Raw genomic sequence first — 24,288 nt, 5'->3', positions numbered from 1 at the left:
GACAGTCGCTTCCCATCTTGTATGTATGGAACTGATTGTTCCTTCCTAAGTGGAGCACTTTGCATTTCTCTTTATTAAACCTCATCCTGTTTACCTCTGACCATTTCTCTAACTTGCTAAGGTCATTTTGAATTATGTCCCTATCCTCCAAAGAAGTCGCAACCCCACCCAGTTTGGTATCATCTGCAAACTTAATAAGCGTACTCTCTATCCCAATATCTACATCACTGATGAAGATATTGAACAGTACGGGTCCCAAAACAGACCCTTGAGGAACTCCACTTGTTATCCCTTTCCAGCAGGATTTAGAACCGTTAACAACAACTCTCTGACTACGGTTATCCAGCCAATTATGCACCCACCTTGTCGTGGCCCTATCTAAGTTATATTTGCCTAGTTTATCAATAAGAATATCATGTGAGACCGTATCAAATGCCTTACTAAAGTCTAGGTATATGACATCCACCGCTTCTCCCTTATCCACAAGGCTCATTATCTTATCAAAGAAAGCTATCAGATTAGTTTGGCATGACTTGTTCTTCACAAACCCATGCTGGCTATTCCCTATCACTTTATTACCTTCCAAGTGTTTGCATATGATTTCCTTAATTACCTGCTCCATTATCTTCCCTGGGACAGACGTTAAACTGACCGGTCTGTAGTTTCCTGGGTTGTTCTTATTCCCCTTTTTATAGATGGGCACAATATTTGCCCTTTTCCAGTCTTCTGGAATCTCCCCTGTCTGCCATGATTTTTCAAAGATCATAGCTAAAGGCTCAGATACCTCCTCTATCAGCTCCTTGAGTATCCTGGGATGCATTTCATCAGGACCTGGTGACTTGCTGACATCTAACTTTCCTAAGTGATTTTTAACTTGTTCTTTGTGTATCCTATCTTCTAAACTTACCCTCTCTCTGCTTGTATTCACTACGTTAGGCACACCTCCAGACTTCTCGGTGAAGACCGAAACAAAGAAGTCATTGAGCATCTCCACCATTTCCAAGTTTCCTGTTACTGCTTCTCCCTCCTCACTGAGCAGTGGGCCTACCCTGTCCTTGGTCTTCCTCTTGCTTTTAATGTATTTATAAAATACCACCCCGTGGTACACGCAAGCAAAATAGGGCAAGAGCACCCCAGGCGCAACCAGGCGGCCATCCGGGGAGCGCCAGAGGTGATCAGGGTGTAATATGCACCCAGCAACACTTCAAGAATGTTTCTCAGCTTCTGGTGCCATCTCCTGTATCCTAGCAAGATCGTCCAGGGAAGCTAGAGGAGGTTCCATTAAGGCAAAAGTACATTCAGCCCGAGGGGGGGCAAAAAGGGCCGCGTGCTTGACCGCCTTATCAGCCAAAGCATTCCCACGCGCAACTTCATCATGAAGGGTTTGATGTGCAGTGCACTTAACAACGGCAATAGCTTTGGGTAACAAAAGGGCATCTAAGAGAGCAGACACATATTGACCATTCTTGATAGGGGAACCAGAGGATGTAAGAAAGCCTCTGTGTTTCCACAGCAAACCATAATCATGTACCACTCCAAAAGCATATCGAGAATCAGTGTAAACAGTGACAGTTTTATGCTGAGCCAAAATACACGCTCTAGTCAAAGCAATGAGCTCTGCAATCTGAGCCGACAGGACAGAAGTCAGAGCAGCACTTTCAATCACAGCATGCAAAGAGCATACAGCATACCCAGAAGTTAATTTCCCCTTAGAATCATGCAAACAAGAACTGTCTACAAAGTATATCAGATCAGGGATCTGCAGGGGCATGTCAGTAAGGTCATCCCGTGGACGGGTAAGGACAGAAGTTAGGGTCTGTCTACACTACCCCCCTAGTTCGAACTAGGGGTAATGTAGTCATACAGAGTTGCAAATGAAGCACGGGATTTGAATTTCCCGGGCTTCATTTGCATAAAGCCGGCCGGCGCCATTTTTAATGCCGACTAGGTCGGACCCCGTGCCGCGCGGCTACACGCGCTAGTGGAACGAGGTGTACAGCTAGTTCAGATAGGAAGCCTAATCCGAACTAGCTAGTCGGTGCCGCGTGTAGCCGTGCGGCACGGGGTCCGACCTAGCCGGCATTTAAAAATGGCGCCGGCCGGCTTTATGCAAATGAAGCCCGGGAAATTCAAATCCCGGGCTTCATTTGCAACTCCGTATGACTACATTACCCCCCCTCGTTTGAACTGGGGGGTAGTGTAGACATACCCTCACAGACACACAGTCGTGAGATGAGCCGTCTGTCGGCCCGGGCAGAAGGGAAGCCGGGTTTAAGACAGGACAGCGAGGCAGAGGAATACGAGACGAGGTTAACAAAATAAGTTCATACTTAAGGAGACGAGAAGTAGACAGATGCTGTGTTTGGTTCTTAGCTTCCACTGCATGAGGCCCAGCAAGCGTTAAAGGTGAACTTAAAACTATAGTTTCAGATAATTGTACGGCCAATGCTGCTGCAGCCACAGCCCGAGGACAAGGGGGTTAGCCAATTGCACAGCATCCAGAGCAGAGCTGTAATAGGCAAGTGGCCGGTGTTTATCGCCGTGTTTCTGTGTCAACACAGCCAAAGCAAATCCATCACGATCATGACAGAAAAGAATAAATGGCTGAGCGTAGTCAGGGAGGCCCAAAGCGGGGGCACTAGAACGGGCTTGTTTAATAGCCACAAAGGCTTGTTCAGCCTCTTGGGACCATGGCAGGGGTCAGGAGTATCTGTTTTAATAAGCAGTTGTAACGGCTTAATTATTGCTGCATAACTTACAATCCATTGTCTGCAGTACCCAGCCATGCCCAGGAAGGTTCGCATCTGCGAGATAGTGACAGGTTTAGGCATTTTTAAAATGGCTGCCATGCGAGCGTCTGATAAATGTCGAGTACCAAGTGAAATATCATGACCCAGATAATGAACCCTAGGCTGGCACAACTGAAGCTTTTCTCGGGAGGCCTTATGGCCTTTTGTAGCTAGTGCTTTCAAAAGAACCGGAGTATCAATTTTGCAGGATTCAAAAGAAGGGGAAGCTAACAAAAGATCATATGAGTACAGATTTTTCTGGAAAGACTATGTCATCGAGGTCTTTCTTGAAGATTTGAGAAAATAGAGATGGGGATTCAGTATACCCTTGAGGCAACCGGGTCCAAGTGTATTGACGTTCCCTATAGGTGAAAGCAAACAAATATTGGCTATCTTGATCAATAGGAATAGAAAAGAAGGCTGAACAAAGGTCCACAACAGTAAAGCAAGTGGCTGTAGAGGGTATACAAGAGAGAATGGTAGCTGGTTTGGAACCACTGGAAACGATGGCAGGACAGCAGCATTAACTGCACGGGGATCCTGCACAAAACGATAGGTATTCTTTCCTGGTTTTTCACAGGGAAGATAGGAGTATTACAAAGGCTAGAAACAGGAACAATTACACCCTGTGCTGTTAAAGAGTCTATTACTGGAGCAATCCCTTCTTCTGCTTCAGGGCGCAGCGGATACTGTGGCACTCTGGGAAGAGGCTTCGAAGGATCAACAAGAATTTTAACTGGTTTAGCTGTCCCAATCTGCCCCGCCTCATTCACATGTTTGGACCACACGTAAGAGGGGACTTGTGACAGTAAATCAACAAGATCGTTACTGAGAGGCAAACCCTGCTGGGCTGGTTCCTCGGTTTGCAGGTAGCCAGCACTTGACTGGGATTCTCGTCAGGGACATTTAAGAAGACTCCATCTGGAGTACAGTAGATAGTGCAGCCCAATTTGCACAAAAGCTCTTGTCCCAGTATATTCACGGGGAGGATGCACTAAGTAAAAGGCTGATCTGAAATGGGCCCCAAGGAAACAGAAAGGGATTTTGTGATGGGGTGAGGAACGGGTTGGTTCGAAATACCAACAGCTGTGACAGACGAGCATGACAAGGGAACAGAGGGGAAATCCGCAGACCTTAAAGCTGATCTGCTAGCACCAGTATCTACAAGACAAGCTACAGACTGACCTGCTATTTCACAATTAACATATGGCCTTGCTTGAGAAATGGGGAGCAAAGGATTCATGATGCAGTTACGTTCCCTCAGGCTGTCCTAGTAAGAATTCACTTGTGGAGGAAAGGCAGGTGCAACAGGGTTTGGGAAAGGAGGAGGGGGAAGAGGCAACGAGGGGTGTGGAGATGGTCGGTTCAGGCACTCATTTCTCCACTGACCCTCCTGGCCACAGTAATGACATGCCGTACTCCTTAGCTGGGGAAGGCATGAGGAAACTCTTCCTCTCCTCCGTGCTCCACCCCGTGCTCTTCCCCCCCTTGCTCCATAGGTCTGTAACCGTAAAGCCATAAGCTTTGATTCAGCATTTTCCTTCTGCTCTAAGCAAGCTGCACAATGGTTTGCAACTCCTACCAATTCAGAAAGGGGCTTGGCTTGCCAGCCAATGCAAATTGTCTTTAGCTGTTGCTGAACCTTTGGCAAAAGTCCCTGTACAAAAGCAGCCCCCACTGCCTCTTTGGCATTCTCAGCTGGTTGGGCGATCCCGGAATGTTGCTCAAATACCCTTGTTAGCCTATCTAAATAATCGGCAGGGAGTTCGCCTTTGTCTTGCTTACAGCCACTGATTTTTGTCCAATCAGTTTTCTTTGGGCAAACCTCTGAAACGGCGTCCAACAGACGGCCTTTAGCGTCAGCCAGGGGTTGCCCATTTCCAGGGTCGGCATTTGGCCAGTTAGCCTGAGCTGTGAGCCGCTTTTGAGCTTCAGGTGGCAATATGACTCGTAAGAGCTAGTTAACGTCAGCCCATGAAGGATCATAACACTGGAATACTATCTCGAGTTCCTCTTTAAATTCCCCAGGTTCCTCTCTGAACTTTGGAAATCCCTTAGCTAAATTTTTAAGGTCCCCTGGTGTCCAAGGGGCATGTACAGTAACTAGGACATCTCCAGCACCAGGTAATTGTCGTAAGGGAGCCATGACTAAAGGGGTACCCTGGACTGTTGGGGCTATTTGACGTCTAGTGCGTGCTGCAATCGGGGTGTAGGACCCGGTAGAATTAAACGAACCAGGGGACTGGTCAGAATCAACCTCCCCGGTTTGCTGACTGCTAGGCAGGGCTGGTGAAGAAGAACTCTCCCCAGAAAGATTAATCTGTGGGGATGAAGCCTGTGCTGATGAGTCTGATGCTACAGCCAGCAGATGAGTCTGATGACACAGCCTGCCAAGGGGGAGAGAGCGGCGGTGGCGGCAGCCTTGGAGCATTGCTAAAGAAACCCACAACATCTTCAGCTGTCTCTCCCTCGCTCTCAGCGTTAATTAACTGGGGATACAAGGGAGCCGAGGGAGCTAGGGAGGTGGATTGGATGGGAAGACATCCAGATGCCTTACATTTTAATTTCAAATCCTGTGCTTGTGTTTTTAGTTTTTCCTGAGAGTCCCTTAGACTCCGCATTCGGGACTCATGGAGTCTCTTTGTGGCTTCCTCCCACCAATAGACAAATGGTCCCCACTGCACATCTGGGATTGCGAGACACGGCACCAAATTGTGGAAGATAACGAGCCTTCACTCTGCGTTGTGTTTAAGCAACAAGTAGCCAGAGGCAGTTTATTCGAGCAATATTGCAAGGGAAGGCAGCGTAAGCGGATCTTCAAATGCAAAACAATTCAAAGCCAATATATCTACCTTTCTGTTACATAGAACATTAAACAATCACTTCCCTGCCCACTCAGTTCCCATCGGACACTGTCTTATCTCAAGGCTCTCACTGAGGTCAGCATTCCACTCTTAGCAATGTGAGAGAGACAGGAAGGCGACCCCAGCGTCTCTTCTAGCTCTCGCGTTAGCAGGAGTCAGAGTGAACCAGACTCTTGCTCTGCTACTGACAAACCCTAAAATGGCCACCCAAATCCCCTCTCCCTTAGTCCTGCTTCCACACCAGCAATGCCCAACTGCTATATATATTGGACAAGCTGGACAGAATCAATGGGCACAAATCAGACATACATAAAGGGAACATACAGAAACCTGTTGGAGAGCACTTCAGTCTACCTAATCACGCTTCAAAAGATCTCCAGGTGGCTGTCTTGTCACAAACCAATTCGACAAGCCCAATACACAGAGAGGCGTTGGAATTACAATTCATCCACAAATTCAGTTCTCATCCTGATAACCTCCTGAATTGAGATAGCGGATGGCTGGGACATTATCAGCCTAACATTCAGGTGCCAGCAGCTCTTCGTCTGTGTAGATTCTTGCATTACAGGCTACCCCCAACTTGCGACACGATTGGTTCCGGGAATAGCGTCACAGGTTGGGGCATCGTAACTCAAGTCCACATTTGCGACAGTTGTATGCCGTCGTAAATGCGGGGCCAAGGACGTAAGTTGGGGGATTTCGGCCCCTTCCACACTTACGGAAAAGGTCATAAGAGCGGGGGAGGGGTCGTAAATCGGGCCATCGTAAAGCGGGGGCCTCCTGTAGTACCCTTCCTATCTAATTGCTATTCTATGATCCTTATCTGTTTCTTTTAACTATCCAAACTTTAGGTACTTATAGGTTACCAGTTCTGCCCACTTGTTCTTCCCTTTGATATTTTCATACCCTCTGCTCCTTGTTTCCTTCCGTCTCCCCTATTTATTTTGGGTCTGCACATCCTAACCTCAAAACTCCAATCATCTGAAGAAGTGGGCTGTGCCCACGAAACTCTTGATCCCATCTACGTGTTTTGTTAGTCTACAAAGTGCTGCCAGACCATTTGCTTTTTAAGTTTATTTAGGGTATAACCCGTTACTCCAGTGCTTGTTCTACGGGGCAGGCCCCTAGAAACACTATAGATCAGCAGCCCTGCAGGCCCCCCCAGCTCAGAGAGATGGAGTCTGTCCTAACCCTGCAGACACCCCAGTTTGGGCACAGGTGGCTATTCGGGCTTGTAGATCGTCAACAGACCTGGCAGCTAAACTAGAATCTGAGAAGTGAGTTCAGGGACTCCCAGCCAGAGCCCAGGGCTGCAGGGAATATGTGGGGCAAGCAGCTGATAGAACCTGCCACCAGCTTGGAGGCCTGGTCTATGCTGCAGGAGTAGGTTGATGCCAGGCAGCTTGCGTCTACACTGCAGTCTTGCTCCCACCAGAGCCAGCTGCCAAAGGGCACAGCTGCCAGGGCAGAGCGCGGCTGCCGCTGTACTGGGGTGTGCACAGTTTCTGCGTGGATGCTGCTCTGCTTCTAGCTCTGGCTCTCAGGCCCCACACTGACTTTACATCGTTGCAAGCGCTCCTGGAGAGCCCACAGGAGGACCTGCCGAACCATACTGTGATGGCAGTGGGTCACCCCTGTTGCACTGAGGGAAGCTTGTACCTAAATTTGCATCTGATTATTATTAATTAAGCCTCAGTGGAAGTTGCAGATACCACCAAACCTCATCTATCGTAGGTGTTTGCTGACCCAGGAATGCCGCAGTAAATAAAAACGTTGCTCACTTTAAAGGGGCCAAACCATATATTGTAAAAGTTTTAAAGGTACAACAAGAAAGGCAGGTAAACAGTAATATTTCCCAACCCCAAGAAGGAAAGAAGATAGAAAAGTTCCCCACAAACACAAGGTTACACAAAATACAATAATTACACAGTCCAGTGTAGCCTACTCATTTTTGACACTTCATTAATATTTATAAGCAATCATTAATATGTATGATTTGTTATGAATATGTAGTAGCTGTTAGGAATGTTAATATAGACGTTTCTAGGAGTGTTGCACACGGCACACAGGTAGCTGCACATGTCACACTGTGCTGCTACATGCAGCACACTGATCCAGGCTGTTACAACTTGTTTATCAAAGCAACCAATCAGGGACCCTTGTTTTCCTGTACAGGGTCCAATGAGTGTAAAGATAAAGATCATGAATATTTATGAGAAGGGTGCTTGGAAGGCCTGGCTAAGAGTTGTCTGTGTTGGTTCCTGCCACCCTTGTTCCTGCTTGTCTGTCTGTTTATGTCAGTCTGTAGTTAGTCAGGGTTAGCTAGATCTCGTCATCGAGTGTGTCCGTTAGGATCAGTGCGTCGGTTCACCGCACCAGCGGCCGGGGACTTGTCCGTGACGGGAGCGTCGTGGTAGCTAGTCAGGTTTTGTTTCCAGGTGTGAGGTGTGAGGACCAGACGACCAGCGCCAGGCAAGTCTCCACCGGAAGGCCCCAGACGAGGATCATCACCACCCGCCTGCACCACACCCGTCCCCAGGGTCTCCGAGGGACCGCCTCTCTGTTCCTCGCTGAGGGCTCGGAAGGAGCCCAAGGCTTGAGGTCGAGAGCACCGCAGAGGGTCACCGCTGCGAGGGATCTCCTCCTTGTCTTTCACCAGAGGCTTTCAATTAGCCAAAGGCTTGAGAGACAGGAGCTTCTCACCCACTGTCAACTACTGGACTGAGTAATTATTGTATTTTGTGTAACCTAGTGTTTGTGGGGAACTTTTCTATCTTCTTTCCTTCTTGGGGTTGGGATAAAAAGTGTTTACCTGCTTTTCCTTGTTGTGCTTTTAAAACTTTTACAATATATGGTTTGGCCCTTTTAAAGTGAGCAACGTTTTTATTTACTGCGGCATTCCTGGGTCAGCAAACACCTATGATAGATGAGGTTTGGTGGTATCTGCAACTTCCACTGAGGCTTAATTAATAATAATCAGATGCAAATTTAGGTACAAGCTTCCCTCAGTGCAACAGAATTGGCGACCGCGGCAGGACACCAGTCGTTTGCTTGATCTCAGCCGCTTTTCCAGCAAGGAAAGCAGGTTTTGAGAATTGTGAAATAGAGTAAAGGGAGGGCTCTAAATAGACCTCTGTCCTATCTCTCTCTGCTCCCAACCATTTCTGTTCCCTAAAATCCGGCCTACGGTCCAGCCTGGTAGTGGGGGGACGCGCTCACTCAGGGTCTGTAACCCTCCGGTAACTGACCAGACACCCCGCTGGTTAGTTGGGCAAGAGGCCCTTCCTGAGCCCAGCCCGCAGGTGCCACCATTTGGAGGCCTTGCTGAGTCGGCCACTTGGAGCCGCTGCATGTGATCGCGGTTCGCGAGTGCAAACCCCTTCCCCGCTTTTCTCTGGAATAGCGCGGTTTGGCTGGCGCGTCCTAGTTTCTCTGGTGGACAGTGCCACAAGCCAGTGTGATATTATTCAGCTGGTCTTGAGCGACCCGGTACACCACAGGCTTGTTCCAGGAGGCTTGGTAAGAAGCCATGGCAGCTACTAGAGTCTTTACTGAGGACGGCTGGGAGCTGCTGCAAAATAAAAACTGTTTAGAGTGCGCTCTCGATTCTTTCTGTAAAGGGCCTAACCCTTGGAAATCTAATGTATTCAGGGGGGAGGATCCTTTGAATGAGCTGTGTGTATTGTGGGAAAAGTTTGTAAAAACTAAACCTGTTCCCAAAGGGAAGGCACAGAAAAGTGCTTTCATTTATGCCTTAGCCACTGTCAGCAATGAGCTTAGTGCTCAGGTTAAGGAGTTGAACATCCAGTTCAAAGAGTTTGAGTCTATAAAAGATCAATTGGACAGACAACATTTCAAATTGGAGGCTGTGGAAATTCAAAATGCTAGAGGCTCAGCTTGCAGCAGTCATGTCACAGTGTGACCAAGCTGAGGACAGCCTCATAGAAAAGGTTGCTGCCTTAAATGACTCACAGGCTACGGTGAGGCAGCTGCTTAAGGAGGCAGGCACGCCTAAGCCAGGAGTGGCCGACCACACCAGCTGCCAGAGGGAAATTGCCAACCTGCGCCTGCAAGTCAGCAAGGCAAGAGGAGTTGTTTCAGCAGTCAGCCCTGGTTATCCAGCTGACTGGCTGAACGCTAATGGAGGGTCTGAGGTCCCACCCCTTGATTGCTATCAAGGAGGGGAAGGGAATATGGCTCCTGTAATAGTAACCGAGGTTCACCAACCAGGGCAGAGTCAGCCCACTGTAAAATATGAGAGGAAGTCTTTCTCTCCTGAACAAGCCAGAGTTCTGGGCAAGAACCTAGGCAAATGCTGCAAAGAGACCATTTTGAATTGGATGGCAAAAGTGGCTGCCTCCCCAGAGGACACAGTTACCTTACTGAGGGAGTGCATGTCACTAGAAGACGTGACGGCCTTGCCTTATGGTGTGGTCAATAGTGCTAATCCAGATCTTAGCAATGTATACAAAGCTGCATACCACTTATACTTCCCCAGCGAGGATGTAATGGGAAAATTGTATTCAGATGTGTTATCTGAAGGGGAGAGACCGGAGCTGTATGTAATGAGAAAAAAGATGTTGCATTGGCTTGCTGGGTTAGGTATTCTGGTTAATGGTGCCATAAATTATGATGGTTTTGGATTTAAGAGACTGTTGTATCAGGGTCTGTGTCCATCCCTGAAGATAGCTTTGGGGTCTTTTGATTTTGGGAACACCCCACTGGTTGAGTTTGAACGAAAACTCCGCGAGATCTTTGAGCTGCTGCAGCAAAAGCAGAGCACCAACCCTAAAAAGGTAGCAGCTATCGAAGAGAAGGGGGAAACTAATGTTAAAAGGCAGGCTCCTAAGCGTCCGGCCCAAGCTAAATTTAGAGGTAACCAAGGACGTTTTGGGGAGATTCATGTGACCCGAAAGGTGCTGTCACAAAAACTATCCAGATTTCTACCCTGGGATAAAATTCAGGACTTGAGTTTAGGAGAAATGATTAGGGAGCTGGCTAGGCTGGACGTCGAACCAGGCTGCTCCGAGAACCGCCAGCGTGGTGACAACAGACAGGCGCCGCCATCTTGCCGTACGGACAGACTGCCGCAAGGGAGACGCCATGTGGACGTCGAACGTCGTGACGCGCCTAACTGAAGCTGCCGAGCTTCCCTCTTGCCCCCCCTACAGGTAATAACACCGATTGCCCTTGACATCTATGGGAGACCTGTAGTGACAATGACTTTTACAGGGAAGTTCGAAGAAATACAGCAGAAGATATTAGTAGATACAGGGGCATCTACTAGTATACTGTGTTCAGCGGCAGCTCCTCAGCTAAGACAACAGCAATATTCTTGTGTTAAGTCTCTGCAATCCTATAATGGCAAGACATCTATGGTACCATTTGTCAACAATATCAAGTGTAAGCTTGGAGATGAGAAAGTCACCATGCAAGTTGGATTACAAGATATGGACGGTGTTGGCATCCTGGGATCAGACATGATTAAAGGACTAGGATTAACTATCGATTTAGTGAACAAGAAGATCTACAAAGCTCCGGACAACCAGAGTGTGGGTGACATCATTTCAGCAGTCCATCGTTTAGGTGCCATTAAGGCATCTGAAGAACTGAAGCTGCCCAACTGGGAGACAGATGTGATGGACATCGTGACCCAGCACAGATCAGTGTTTGCAAGGCACAAACTAAGCTGCGGTAAAACAACCGAGACTATAGAAGTTCCTGGTCCTGATCCACGATCAATGCGTCAGTATCGCTTTCCCCAAGAAGCACAGGATGGAATTGATGAAACCATCAAAGCATTACTGAGCCAAGGTGTACTGAAAAAGACTTCAAGTCCTTGTAATTCTCCTATTTGGCCAGTGAAGAAGGCAGATGGGAAGACATGGAGACTCACCGTTGATTATCGAGGGGTGAACAAAGTGACTCCAAGAATTGCTCCTGTGGTGGCAAAGTACCCCAAAATCATTGCACAGATTGCGAATGGAGCACGGTGGTTTTCAGTCATAGACATTTCTAATGCTTTCTTCTCCATTGGATTACATCCCAATAGCTGGCACAAATTTGCTTTTACCTACAAGGCTCAGCAATACACCTTTACAAGGCTCCCACAAGGCTTTCATAATGCTCCTACCATCTGTCATCGTGCTGTATCCAAGTTATGGAAGGGACTGATGCATTCAAAGAACATTATAAGCTATGTGGATGATATCCTGATTGCCACTCCGGATAGAGAGACACACCTTGCTGCACTTGACGAGGTATTAGATGCCTTAAAGAAAGCTGGTTTCATCATCAATCCTGAAAAGGCCCAGCTTTTAAAGAAAGAGGTCACCTACTTGGGCGTCCGTCTGGGACATGAAGGTCGTACTCCAGACAAAGAACGGGTAGAGCTGATATCCAAGCTTCCAGCACCAACAGATGTCCATAGCCTTTGAATGTTTCTCGGCTTAATTGGATTTTGCCGAGATTTCATAGAAGACTTCGGTAGTCTCACAAGACCATTATACAAATTATTGAAGAAGACACAAGAATGGAGTTGGGGTCCAGAGCAGTCAGAAGCTTTTGCAAAACTGAAGACAGCTCTTATGAAAGCGCCAGCCCTGGCATATCCTGACCCAAACAAAGAATTCCATCTTAAAATAACAACAGGGAAAGAAGCGATTGGTGCCATCTTGATGCAATACAGTGGAACTACCTTGAAACCGGTTGCCTGTGGTTCCAGGACTCTTAGTAATGTTGAAAGACAGTTCACCTCCTGTGAGAAAGAGGTTCTGGCCCTTACATGGTCACTTCAGCATTGGGAGTACCTAATTGGAAGTGCACCCATTGTGTTGAAAACGAGCCACACACCTGTTCGCTACATCATATCAGGAAAAGCGAACAACGGGCGAGTGAGCCATCCCAGACTGGCTCAATGGACTTTGACACTGATGAACCATGACATCAAGGTGGAACCCGCCAACACCCAATCTAATCCACCTGGAATATTCTGTCAGCCCATCCAAGCTACAGATCCACATGAGTGTCCAATACCGGAACAGTCTGTGTCCAACATTATCTCACCATTTAGTCTACTCCAGTCATTTAAAGACGTCAAAACTAAGACACCTGAAGGTATCTGGGTGGTAGACAGAAGCTGTCGAAGGAAAGACGGGCAACTAGTCACTGGAGCAGCTGCCATGCATACCTCCACCCAGTACAGTGTATAGAGGCCAACTGATGTCGTCTCAGCCCAAGCAGCAGAGATAGTCGCAGTCATCCTAGCGATGGAAGAAGCATTGCCAACGGCAGACATAACCATCTGCACCGACTCGGACTGGGTCCTACGATCGTTCATAGATTGGATGGTCGTGTGGAAAGAACAGAATATGTGCACTAACGACAACAAGCCAGTAGCCCATGCCACTCTGTTAAACCACGCATGGAACTTGGCTACCCAGCGCACTGGAAAAACGTATCTTTTCAAAGTGCGAGCACATAGAAAAGACCAGGCCGAGATCTCCATCCTAAATAATCAAATGGACCAGCTAGCAAAAGAAGCAGCCGGACTGGATCCAATGACTGCATGGAAGGCGAAGGATATGCAGAGCATCCACGCCTCCACGCCCTTCCCACCTCTATAAGATTCTATCGACATCGTGAGACTACAAGAATCTGATAAAGACATCATGGAGCTGCTAAGAACTAGAAAACATCAAACCTACAAAATCAGTAGACATTCCAGCGGAGTAATAATGGCACAGAACGAAAACCAAATACCTGTTTTGGTGATGCCACGTGTGTTACGTTCAGAGCTAATTGAGCTGGCTCACGCACAAAGGCATTTTGGACAAGAAAAGACTCTAAATCGATTAAAATCTGTAGCATGGTGGCCACAAATGAGCGCAGATGTTGAGCATTTCATCAGCAATTGCCTTCGGTGTGCCCAAACAAACCCTAAACCACGAAGTAATAAGGGACCGTTGAAGCATCAACCCATTGATGGTCCCTGGAAAAGGTTGCAGATAGACTTCTTTGGCCCATTGCCCAAAACAGCCAAGGGCAATGCCTATTGTCTAGTTATAGTAGATCCGTTCTCAAAGTGGATAGAAGCCATTCCCATCAGAACGTGCACTGCAAAAGCTACCACGCGGGTTCTACTTAATGAAGTCTTTTCGTGTTTTGGTCTTCCAATGGTCATTGACAGCGACCAAGGATCTCATTTCACTGCGGAGATCACTAAGCAATTGTGTACGGCCTTGAACATCACACAGCGATTTCATATTGCAGGCCATCCGCAATCTTCAGGTCAGGTCGAGAGGTCCAACCGGACTATTAAGACGGCCTTGAGGAAAATGGTAGATGCCTCAGGAATGAAGTGGGACCAGCATCTTCCTCTAATCCTGATGGCTATGAGATCCACGATCAGCTCTGTGGGGTATACGCCACACGAGGTGCTGTTCGGACGACCAATGAGAACATCTGAGCTTTGGTGGTTACAAGGAGGGGTGCCTTCCGACGAATTCCAACCGAGGGTGAAAATTGACCAGTATATCCAACATCTGCTATCCATAATATCGGAGGTCCAACAAAATGTGGCCTGTCAGCTGAAAAGGAACATCGTGAAAATGGACAAAAGATTGGCTGAGGAGTAGACCCTTGATAACTGGGACGTTGGTACAAGAGTGTTATATCGCCATTATAGCGAAAAGGACCATCCATTAAGTCCTAGATGGCTCGGGCCATGTCCAATAGTTAACAAAGCCAGCCCAACGGTGTACCAAATCGAAATCACCACTGATAAAAAGAAGAAGATCCTGAAGTGGTTTCATATCTCACAGCTTAAGCTCTGGAAGGAGAAAAGGATTAGCCTTACTTTCAGTCTAACTGATAATGGGGGTTAGAGACCAAAATCTAATCTACTGTCTTGGTTTATCTTTTTCAGAAAGTTTAACATGGAGTTTTCTTTCAGATTGATCATGTTATTATATGTATTAATAATATTGTAACTACAGGTGTCAATATGGTTCGTATGGATGTTAAAATCATGAGTGATGGTCAGGTAATTAGACCCAATGACCGTCATAATGAATATGTGCATCCCCCTGAGAGTAAGCTGGTTATAGTAGAGAACGAAGTGTGGAAGTGCATGGTAACTGACACACCATTGTCATACTGGAGTATGGATCGTATTCCATCATCGAAATCCAGTGCACTGCTTCGTCGCTCTGCTCATCCAGTCCCTGCTTTTAGGTCACAAGAAGTGTTACTAACTGTGTCACAGGGTTTCAAAGTCTGTAATAGCATTTCTGTCTATACATGCTCTTGCAATGACTTGCTACCTATGTTGTAGATCTAAAGGTGGCAAAAGAAATCCTGTTTCTGCAATGTTATGATGGTTGATTTTCTAGCAGTCGCTCTCAATCACCATCAAGGAGGGGATTGTAGCCTGCTCATTTTTGGCACTTCATTAATATTTATAAGCAATCATTAATATGTATGATTTGTTATGAATATGTAGTAGCTGTTAGGAATGTTAATACAGAAGTTTCTAGGAGTGTTGCACACGGCACACAGGTAGCTGCACATGTCACACTGTGCTGCTGCATGCCGCTCACTGATCCAGGCGGTTACAACTTGTTTATCAAAGCAACCAATCAGGGACCCTTGTTTTCCTGTACAGGGTCCAATGATTGTAAAGATAAAGATCATGAATATTTATGAGAAGGGTGCTTTGAAGGCCTGGCTAGCAGTTGTCTGTGTTCGTTCGCGCCACCCTTGTTCCTGCTTGTCTCCTGTCTGTTTATGTCAGTCTCAGTTAGTTAGTCAGGGTTAGCTAGATCTCGTCATCGAGTGTGTCCGTTAGGGTTAGTGCGTCGGTTCACTGCACCAGCGGCCGGGGACTTGTCCGTGACGGGAGCGTCATGTTAGCTAGTCAGGTTTTGTGTCCAGGTGTGAGGGATAGGTAGCTGTCTATCATCGGTTCCTGCTGAAGAGCAGAAGCCACCTGAAGATCAGCGCCAGGCAAGTCTCCACCGGTGATTCCTGCGCCTAGGAGCGGAAGGCCCCAGACAAGGATCATCACCACCCGCCTGCACCACACCCGTCCCCAGGGTCTCCGAGGGACCGCCTCTCTGTTCCTCGCTGAGGGCTCGGAAGGAGCCCAAGGCTTGAGGTCGAGAGCACCGCAGAGGGTCACCGCTGCGAGGGATCTCCTCCGTGTCTTTCACCAGAGGCTTTCAATTAGCCAAAGGTTTGAGAGACAGGAGCTTCTCACCCACTGTCAACTACTGGACTGAGTAATTATTGTATTTTGTGTAACCTTGTGTTTATGGGGAACTTTTCTATCTTCTTTCCTTCTTGGGGTTGGGATAAAAAGTGTTTACCTGCTTTTCCTTGTTGTGCTTTTAAAACTTTTACAATATATGGTTTGGCCCTTTTAAAGTGAGCAACGTTTTTATTTACTGCGGCATTCCTGGGTCAGCAAACACCTATGATAGATGAGGTTTGGTGGTATCTGCAACTTCCGCTGAGGCTTAATTAATAATAATCAGATGCAAATTTAGGTACAAGCTTCCCTCAGTATAACACCAGTAGTTGACAGTGGGTGAGAAGCTCCTGTCTCTCAAACCTTTGGCTAATTGAAAGCCTTTGGTGAAAGACAAGGAGGAGATCCCTCACAGCGGTGACCCTCTGCGGTGCTCTCGACCTCAAGCCTTAGGCTTCTTCCGAGCCCTTAGCGAGGAACAGAGAGGCGATCCCTCGGAGACCCTGGGGACGGGTGTGGTGCAGGCAGGTAGTGGTGATCTTCGTCTGGGGCCTTCCGCTCCTAGGCGCAGGAATCACCGGTGGAGACTTGCCTGGCGCTGGTCGTCTGGTGGCTTCTGCTCTTCAGCAGGAACCAGTGATCGACGAGCTGTACCTGTTCCCTATACTGGACACAAAACCTAGCTAGCTAACCCGACGCTCCCGTCACGGACAAGTACCCAGCGGCTGGTACAGTGAACTGACACACTAATCCTAACGGACACACTCCATGACGAGATCTAGCTAACCCTGACTAACTAACTGAGACTGACAGGGTGACACAAACACAAGCAAGGTGGAAAAAGCGCGAACCAACACAGACAACTCTTAGCCAGGCCTTCAAAGCACCCTTCTCATAAATAGTCATGATCTTTATCTTTACAATCATTAGACCCTGTACAGGAAAACAAGGGTCCCTGATTGGTTGCTTTGATAAACAAGTTGTAACAGCCTGGATCAGTGTGACACGTGCAGCTACTTGCGTGCCGTGTGCCACATTCCTAGAAACTTCTAACTGAATATGAATACAGCTAATACATATTCATAACTAAAGATACATATTAATGAGGTGTCAAAGTGACAGGCTACACCCCAGCTCAGCCTCGTTTGGTAGTGTAGACTTTCCTGAGCGACTGTTGTGTCTTACTTGAGGTACGGAGCAGCCCAGGGTGGGGGAAGTGAGGGCCCCCAACAGGAGGCAGCATTGGTGGGGACAGGACTCCCTGTGGGAGGAGGGGCTGGGGAGGTGTGGAGAGGTGGGGTTCCCAGCAGCTGGAGATGTATTGCAGAGGGTGGGGCTGTGTGATGGGATTGGGGCTGTCAGGGCTCCTAGTGGGATAGGTGGCTGGGGGCATGTTGGCAGTGGGGGTGGGGGTGGGGGCAGGGCTCCCAATGGGATAGGAGGCTGGGGGCATGTTGGCAGCAGTGGGATGGGGAGGAGTGGTCAGGGCTACCAGTGGGCGAGGCTGGGGGGTGGGGTTGGTGGCACGTCAGGGTGAGAGCAGTGGGGTAATTAGTCAGTTGGAGCACGGCTTAGGAAGGCCTTGGGGTAGGAGAGACCGCGGTAGAGCCCACTGCATTCTGGTCAGAGCCCACCCACACTGCAGTGAAGCCCTTGTTCAAGCCCTGTCTCGCCTGGATCAGGCCAGGTGAGCTCCCTGACCCTTACCCCTACCTCACGCCTCTCCCATCCTATTATCGGGAGGTGAGGAAGGCCCTCTGGGGGTTGCTGGCTGGGTCAGTTTCCTGGCAGTGGGCTTGTTAGCATCTTAAGAACAGGAGAATGGGTCAGAGCATGGGTCCATCTCGCTCCCGCTCACCAAGTGGCTAATGTCAGTGCTTGTGAGGGTACAGACCAAACAGGGCAGTTATTGTGTGATCCAGCCTCTGTCGCCCGCGCCCAGGCTCCAGCAGTCTGAGTCCAACCCTTTCTTCCTAGTTTTTCACTAGTTACATGTTGTGAAGGGGACCTTCCCTCTGTCCCATGACAGCGCTTTGCCAAAGAGCCTTTGGTGAGCGATCTTGTCGCAGGCGCTTTGCAAGTACAGCTGTGCTAGATCTAGTGGATCACCCTTGTCCAGGTTTAGCACGGATGTCCCTGAGTGACAGGTAGCAACATAACCTGTGGTGTAGACTACTTTGTAGATTTGTCACCTCAGAAGAATGGCCCAGGGGTAGGAATCTTGAGACGGATGCAAATAGTTCATTTTGTGTCTCTCAAATGGCCTTGTGTTCCTGAGTGCTCCTCTACTGCTGTCGGGCTCCGGTAGCCACTCGGATCGGTGGGCTTCCTGCTTCTGAGGTACCCATCAACCCTTCCAATCCTAGCAGAGAACTGGCCAGCAAGCCCCGTCCCCTGCACTCATGGCAGGAGCAGGTACCAGCTAGACCACGGGTGCCTGGGGCCCACAAGGGGTCCTATGCCCCTTGAAGGTTGTAAGGGAGGTGAGGGAGCAACAGGCGGTGCCCCCCCATCCACTGCAGAGGGCAGCCTGTGAGACAGTGGGGGGCCGGGGACCCCCATTCTCACTGCCAGCAGCAGGAAGCAGCTGGCCCGGCCGGCTCTACTCCCTGCTCCCAGCCATGTTGCTCAGGGAGGGGGCCCAGCGAGCACGAGATGGGGGGCAGGGAACCAGTGGGAGGGGCTGGGGAGCCCCGCCCCGCTCCCAGCCAGGTGCCTGGCGAGAGGAGAGAGGGGCCGAGAGCGAGGCATGCTGGGAGCGCCCATTTCCGCCCCGTGGCGTTGCACAGGTGGGAATCTCCGCCCATTCCCTCAGCCAATCAAAAGCCAGTTTACTCTCCCCAGGAGCCTGGGCAGCCTGTCAGTCACGTGACCCGCCTCAGGTGCGCTGTCTCCATGGTTTCGCGGGCCGGGGCGGGCCGTGCCCTGACCCCGCCCCTTCGCTTGGTTTCCCAATGGGCTGGTGTCTTTCGTCCCATGGAGACAGTGTTGGACTTAAAAGAAGTACTCGGGATCTTTTTCAGGGGGATAAGGCAACACGCCACATTTATTGATCACACATAGAATAATCAACACTTATCATATGCATATGATATATATATGTCACTCACACACACACACACACACACACACACACACACACACACACACACAAGCACACTCCGTCTTGCTGTTGTTACCAACGAGTTGCTCCCCTTAACTGCACTGGCCAGGTGAGTTAGATGGGGGAGGGGTGGAGCCGGGCTTCTGCCGATCCGGATCGATGCTCCGATGGTGACAAGACGAAAACCCGGGGTCCTCTGCAAGATACCTCATTTTAGAGCATCCCTCTCATATGCAAATCTATCCCAGATTCAAACTCTGGGTCTGTGTCCGTTGGTCCCTTTGTGCTGCAGAGAGGGTGTTTTCCAAAGAAGGTGCCTGCTTCTAATCCCCAAGGCCGTCAATATGTCTGCTCTTCTTTCTTCAGCCCGCTTGACACCTTGGGTCTGGCTTCCACCCCCTCTTCAACTAGTGTAGCTGTCTGGAGGTGCTTGGCTCCCAAGTCTTACTCATTCACACCTCATTCATTCAACAGGGCAATTGATTACAGAGTGGGGGGGAGAGAGTGGGGGGAAGATCTTATTCTACTCCTAGCAAAAGACATTTTACCATTTTAACTATAGATTCAGTTTTCTACAAGTTTTTCTACATAGGGTTCTAATACAAAGTGACAAGGTTCTATGGATTCAGGTTCTAATACAAAGTGACAAGGTTCTGTGGATTTAGGTTCTAATACAAAGTGACAAGATTCTGTGGATTTAGTTTCTAATGCAAAGTGACAAGGTTCTGTGGATTCAGGTTCTAATACAAAGTGACAAGGTTCTGTGGATTCAGGTTCTAATACAAGTGACAAGGTTCGGTGGATTCAGGTTCTAATACAAAGTTACAAGGTTCTATGGATTCAGGTTCTAATACAAAGTGACAAGGTTCTGTGGATTTAGGTTCTAATACAAAGTGACAAGATTCTGTGGATTTAGTTTCTAATGCAAAGTGACAAGGTTCTGTGGATTCAGGTTCTAATACAAAGTGACAAGGTTCTGTGGATTCAGGTTCTAATACAAGTGACAAGGTTCGGTGGATTCAGGTTCTAATACAAAGTGACGAGGTTCTGTGGATTCAGGTTCTAATACAAAGTGACGAGGTTCTGTGGATTCAGGTTCTAATACAAAGTGACAAGGTTCTGTGGATTCAGGTTCTAATACAAGTGACAAGGTTCGGTGGATTCAGGTTCTAATACAAAGTGACGAGGTTCTGTGGATTCAGGTTCTAATACAAGTGACAAGGTTCGGTGGATTCAGGTTCTAATACAAAGTGACGAGGTTCTGTGGATTCAGGTTCTAATACAAGTGACAAGGTTCTGTGGATTCAGGTTCTAATACAAAGTGACGAGGTTCTGTGGATTCAGGTTCTAATACAAAGTGACGAGGTTCTGTGGATTCAGGTTCTAATACGAAGTGACGAGGTTCTGTGGATTCAGGTTCTAATACGAAGTGACGAGGTTCTGTGGATTTAGGTTCTAATACAAAGTGACAAGGTTCTGTGGATTCAGGTTCTAATACAAAGTGACAAGGTTCTGTGGATTCAGGTTCTAATACAAAGTGACAAGGTTCTGTGGATTCAGGTTCTAATACAAGTGACAAGGTTCTGTGGATTCAGGTTCTAATACAAAGTGACGAGGTTCTGTGGATTCAGGTTCTAATACAAAGTGACGAGGTTCTGTGGATTCAGGTTCTAATGCAAAGTGACAAGGTTCTATGGATTCAGGTTCTAATACAAGTGACAAGGTTCTGTGGATTCAGGTTCTAATACAAAGTGACGAGGTTCTGTGGATTCAGGTTCTAATGCAAAGTGACAAGGTTCTATGGATTCAGGTTCTAATACAAGTGACAAGGTTCGGTGGATTCAGGTTCTAATACAAAGTGACGAGGTTCTGTGGATTCAGGTTCTAATACAAGTGACAAGGTTCTGTGGATTCAGGTTCTAATACAAAGTGACGAGGTTCTGTGGATTCAGGTTCTAATACAAGTGACAAGGTTCGGTGGATTCAGGTTCTAATACAAAGTGACGAGGTTCTGTGGATTCAGGTTCTAATACGAAGTGACAAGGTTCGGTGGATTCAGGTTCTAATACGAAGTGACAAGGTTCTGTGGATTCAGGTTCTAATACGAAGTGACAAGGTTCTGTGGATTCAGGTTCTACTACAAAGTGACAAGGTTCTGTGGATTTAGGTTCTAATACAAAGTGACAAGGTTCTGTGGATTTAGGTTCTAATACAAAGTGACAAGGTTCTGTGGATTCAGGTTCTAATACAAAGTGACAAGGTTCTGTGGATTCAGGTTCTAATACAAAGTGACAAGGTTCTGTGGATTTAGGTTCTAATACAAAGTGACAAGGTTCTGTGGATTCAGGTTCTAATACAAAGTGACGAGGTTCTGTGGATTCAGGTTCTAATACGAAGTGACGAGGTTCTGTGGATTCAGGTTCTAATACGAAGTGACGAGGTTCTGTGGATTTAGGTTCTAATACAAAGTGACAAGGTTCTGTGGATTCAGGTTCTAATACAAAGTGACAAGGTTCTGTGGATTCAGGTTCTAATACAAAGTGACAAGGTTCTGTGGATTCAGGTTCTAATACAAGTGACAAGGTTCTGTGGATTCAGGTTCTAATACAAAGTGACGAGGTTCTGTGGATTCAGGTTCTAATACAAAGTGACGAGGTTCTGTGGATTCAGGTTCTAATGCAAAGTGACAAGGTTCTATGGATTCAGGTTCTAATACAAGTGACAAGGTTCGGTGGATTCAGGTTCTAATACAAAGTGACGAGGTTCTGTGGATTCAGGTTCTAATACAAGTGACAAGGTTCTGTGGATTCAGGTTCTAATACAAAGTGACGAGGTTCTGTGGATTCAGGTTCTAATACAAGTGACAAGGTTCGGTGGATTCAGGTTCTAATACAAAGTGACGAGGTTCTGTGGATTCAGGTTCTAATACAAAGTGACAAGGTTCGGTGGATTCAGGTTCTAATACGAAGTGACAAGGTTCTGTGGATTCAGGTTCTACTACAAAGTGACAAGGTTCTGTGGATTTAGGTTCTAATACAAAGTGACAAGGTTCTGTGGATTTAGGTTCTAATACAAAGTGACAAGGTTCTGTGGATTCAGGTTCTAATACAAAGTGACAAGGTTCTGTGGATTCAGGTTCTAATACAAAGTGACAAGGTTCTGTGGATTTAGGTTCTAATACAAAGTGACAAGGTTCTGTGGATTTAGGTTCTAATACAAAGTGACAAGGTTCTATGGATTCAGGTTCTAATACAAAGTGACAAGGTTCGGTGGATTCAGGTTCTAATACAAAGTGACAAGATTCTGTGGATTTAGGTTCTAATACGAAGTGACAAGGTTCTGTGGATTCAGGTTCTAATACAAGTGACAAGGTTCGGTGGATTCAGGTTCTAATACAAAGTGACAAGGTTCTGTGGATTCAGGTTCTAATACGAAGTGACAAGGTTCTGTGGATTCAGGTTCTAATACAAAGTGACAAGGTTCTGTGGATTCAGGTTCTAATACGAAGTGACAAGGTTCTGTGGATTTAGGTTCTACTACAAAGTGACAAGGTTCTGTGGATTTAGGTTCTAATACAAAGTGACAAGGTTCTGTGGATTCAGGTTCTAATACGAAGTGACAAGGTTCTGTGGATTTAGGTTCTACTACAAAGTGACAAGGTTCTGTGGATTTAGGTTCTAATACAAAGTGACAAGGTTCTGTGGATTCAGGTTCTAATACAAAGTGACAAGGTTCTATGGATTCAGGTTCTAATACAAAGTGACAAGGTTCTGTGGATTTAGGTTCTAATACAAAGTGACAAGGTTCTATGGATTCAGGTTCTAATACAAAGTGACAAGGTTCTGTGGATTTAGGTTCTAATACGAAGTGACAAGGTTCTGTGGATTCAGGTTCTAATACAAAGTGACGAGGTTCTGTGGATTTAGGTTCTAATACGAAGTGACAAGGTTCTGTGGATTTAGGTTCTAATACAAAGTGACGAGGTTCTGTGGATTCAGGTTCTAATACGAAGTGACAAGGTTCTGTGGATTCAGGTTCTAAAACAAGTGACAAGGTTCTGTGGATTCAGGTTCTAATACAAAGTGACAAGATTCTGTGGATTTAGGTTCTAATACGAAGTGACAAGGTTCGGTGGATTCAGGTTCTAATACAAGTGACAAGGTTCTGTGGATTCAGGTTCTAATACAAAGTGACAAGGTTCTGTGGATTCAGGTTCTAATACAAGTGACAAGGTTCTGTGGATTCAGGTTCTAATACAAAGTGACAAGGTTCTGTGGATTTAGGTTCTAATACAAAGTGACGAGGTTCTGTGGATTCAGGTTCTAATACAAGTGACAAGGTTCTGTGGATTCAGGTTCTAATACAAAGTGACAAGGTTCTGTGGATTTAGGTTCTAATACGAAGTGACAAGGTTCTGTGGATTCAGGTTCTAAAACAAGTGACAAGGTTCTGTGGATTCAGGTTCTAATACAAGTGACAAGGTTCTGTGGATTCAGGTTCTAATACAAAGTGACAAGGTTCTGTGGATTCAGGTTCTAATACAAGTGACAAGGTTCTGTGGAGAGGCACAGTGTCAAGTCATATGCAGCAATATATAATACATAGATTTATCTACAACAGCGGCGGGGCCTGCGGGAGCCCTAGGGGCGCGGCTGCAGCTGGCGCCCCCAGAGCCCTTCCCCCCCCCCGCAAGCGGAGCTGGGCGCCCTGGTGAGCGGGCAGGGGTGGGGCTGGGGGAGCAGGGCCCAGGGGGAGGGGCAGGTGAGGCCTCGGGAGGGGGGGATCACTTCGGGGGGGCGGTGGTTCCCCCCGCACAGCTGTGCCGCCCCTCATGCTGGCCAGCCCTGCCTGGGCCCTGCTTCCTCCTGTCGCGAGGACCACAGGTCCGATGGTGAGTACCCAGGGGGAAGGACAGAGCCAGGTGGACAGTTTTATCAAATAAAATTATTTATTTATGACAGAGGTGACTTTCTAGTGTTTATTCTAAGACTTGTAATAGGCCGTGTTGATAATGAATTTACAGTATTTGTTATATTTATTCTATGGCTTCTAGTAAAACGTGCCAGAGATATAGGGATGGGAACGGCAAGGGGAATAGTCTCTTATCTTAAACTATCCAGCTACAGTAATTAAATAACAGTGATAACTACAAACTCTATGTACTACCCACAAACAACTACAACACTGAGCTTATACAACAGGAAAAACTCAAATCCTACGTACCAACGTACACAGCACAGGGAACGTTTCACAGATATCGGTTCGGTTGCGAAGGCCTATGTT

At 47.4% G+C, this 24,288-nt stretch overlaps 1 protein-coding gene across 6 annotated transcripts in view; it reads left to right on the top strand.

The window, feature by feature from the left end:
- TTLL13 (tubulin tyrosine ligase like 13) overlaps positions 1–24,288 on the top strand; it is a 67,489-nt gene that overhangs the window by 6,687 nt on the left and 36,514 nt on the right. For 2 of the 6 annotated variants that reach the window (XM_075918049.1, XM_075918048.1), the window contains exon 1: positions 2,187–8,378. The gene's annotated coding sequence lies outside the window, so the exon portion shown is untranslated. Of the gene's footprint in view, positions 1–2,186; positions 8,379–15,796; positions 15,934–24,288 lie in introns of those variants that run through there. The other 4 variants (XM_075918047.1, XM_075918045.1, XM_075918046.1 and 1 more) reach the window with 3 other exon arrangements.

Source organism: Pelodiscus sinensis, unplaced genomic scaffold, assembly GCF_049634645.1.
Source record: "Pelodiscus sinensis isolate JC-2024 unplaced genomic scaffold, ASM4963464v1 ctg130, whole genome shotgun sequence".
NCBI classification, from domain to species: domain Eukaryota; kingdom Metazoa; phylum Chordata; order Testudines; family Trionychidae; genus Pelodiscus; species Pelodiscus sinensis.
This window is presented reverse-complemented; position numbering and strand designations above follow the sequence as displayed.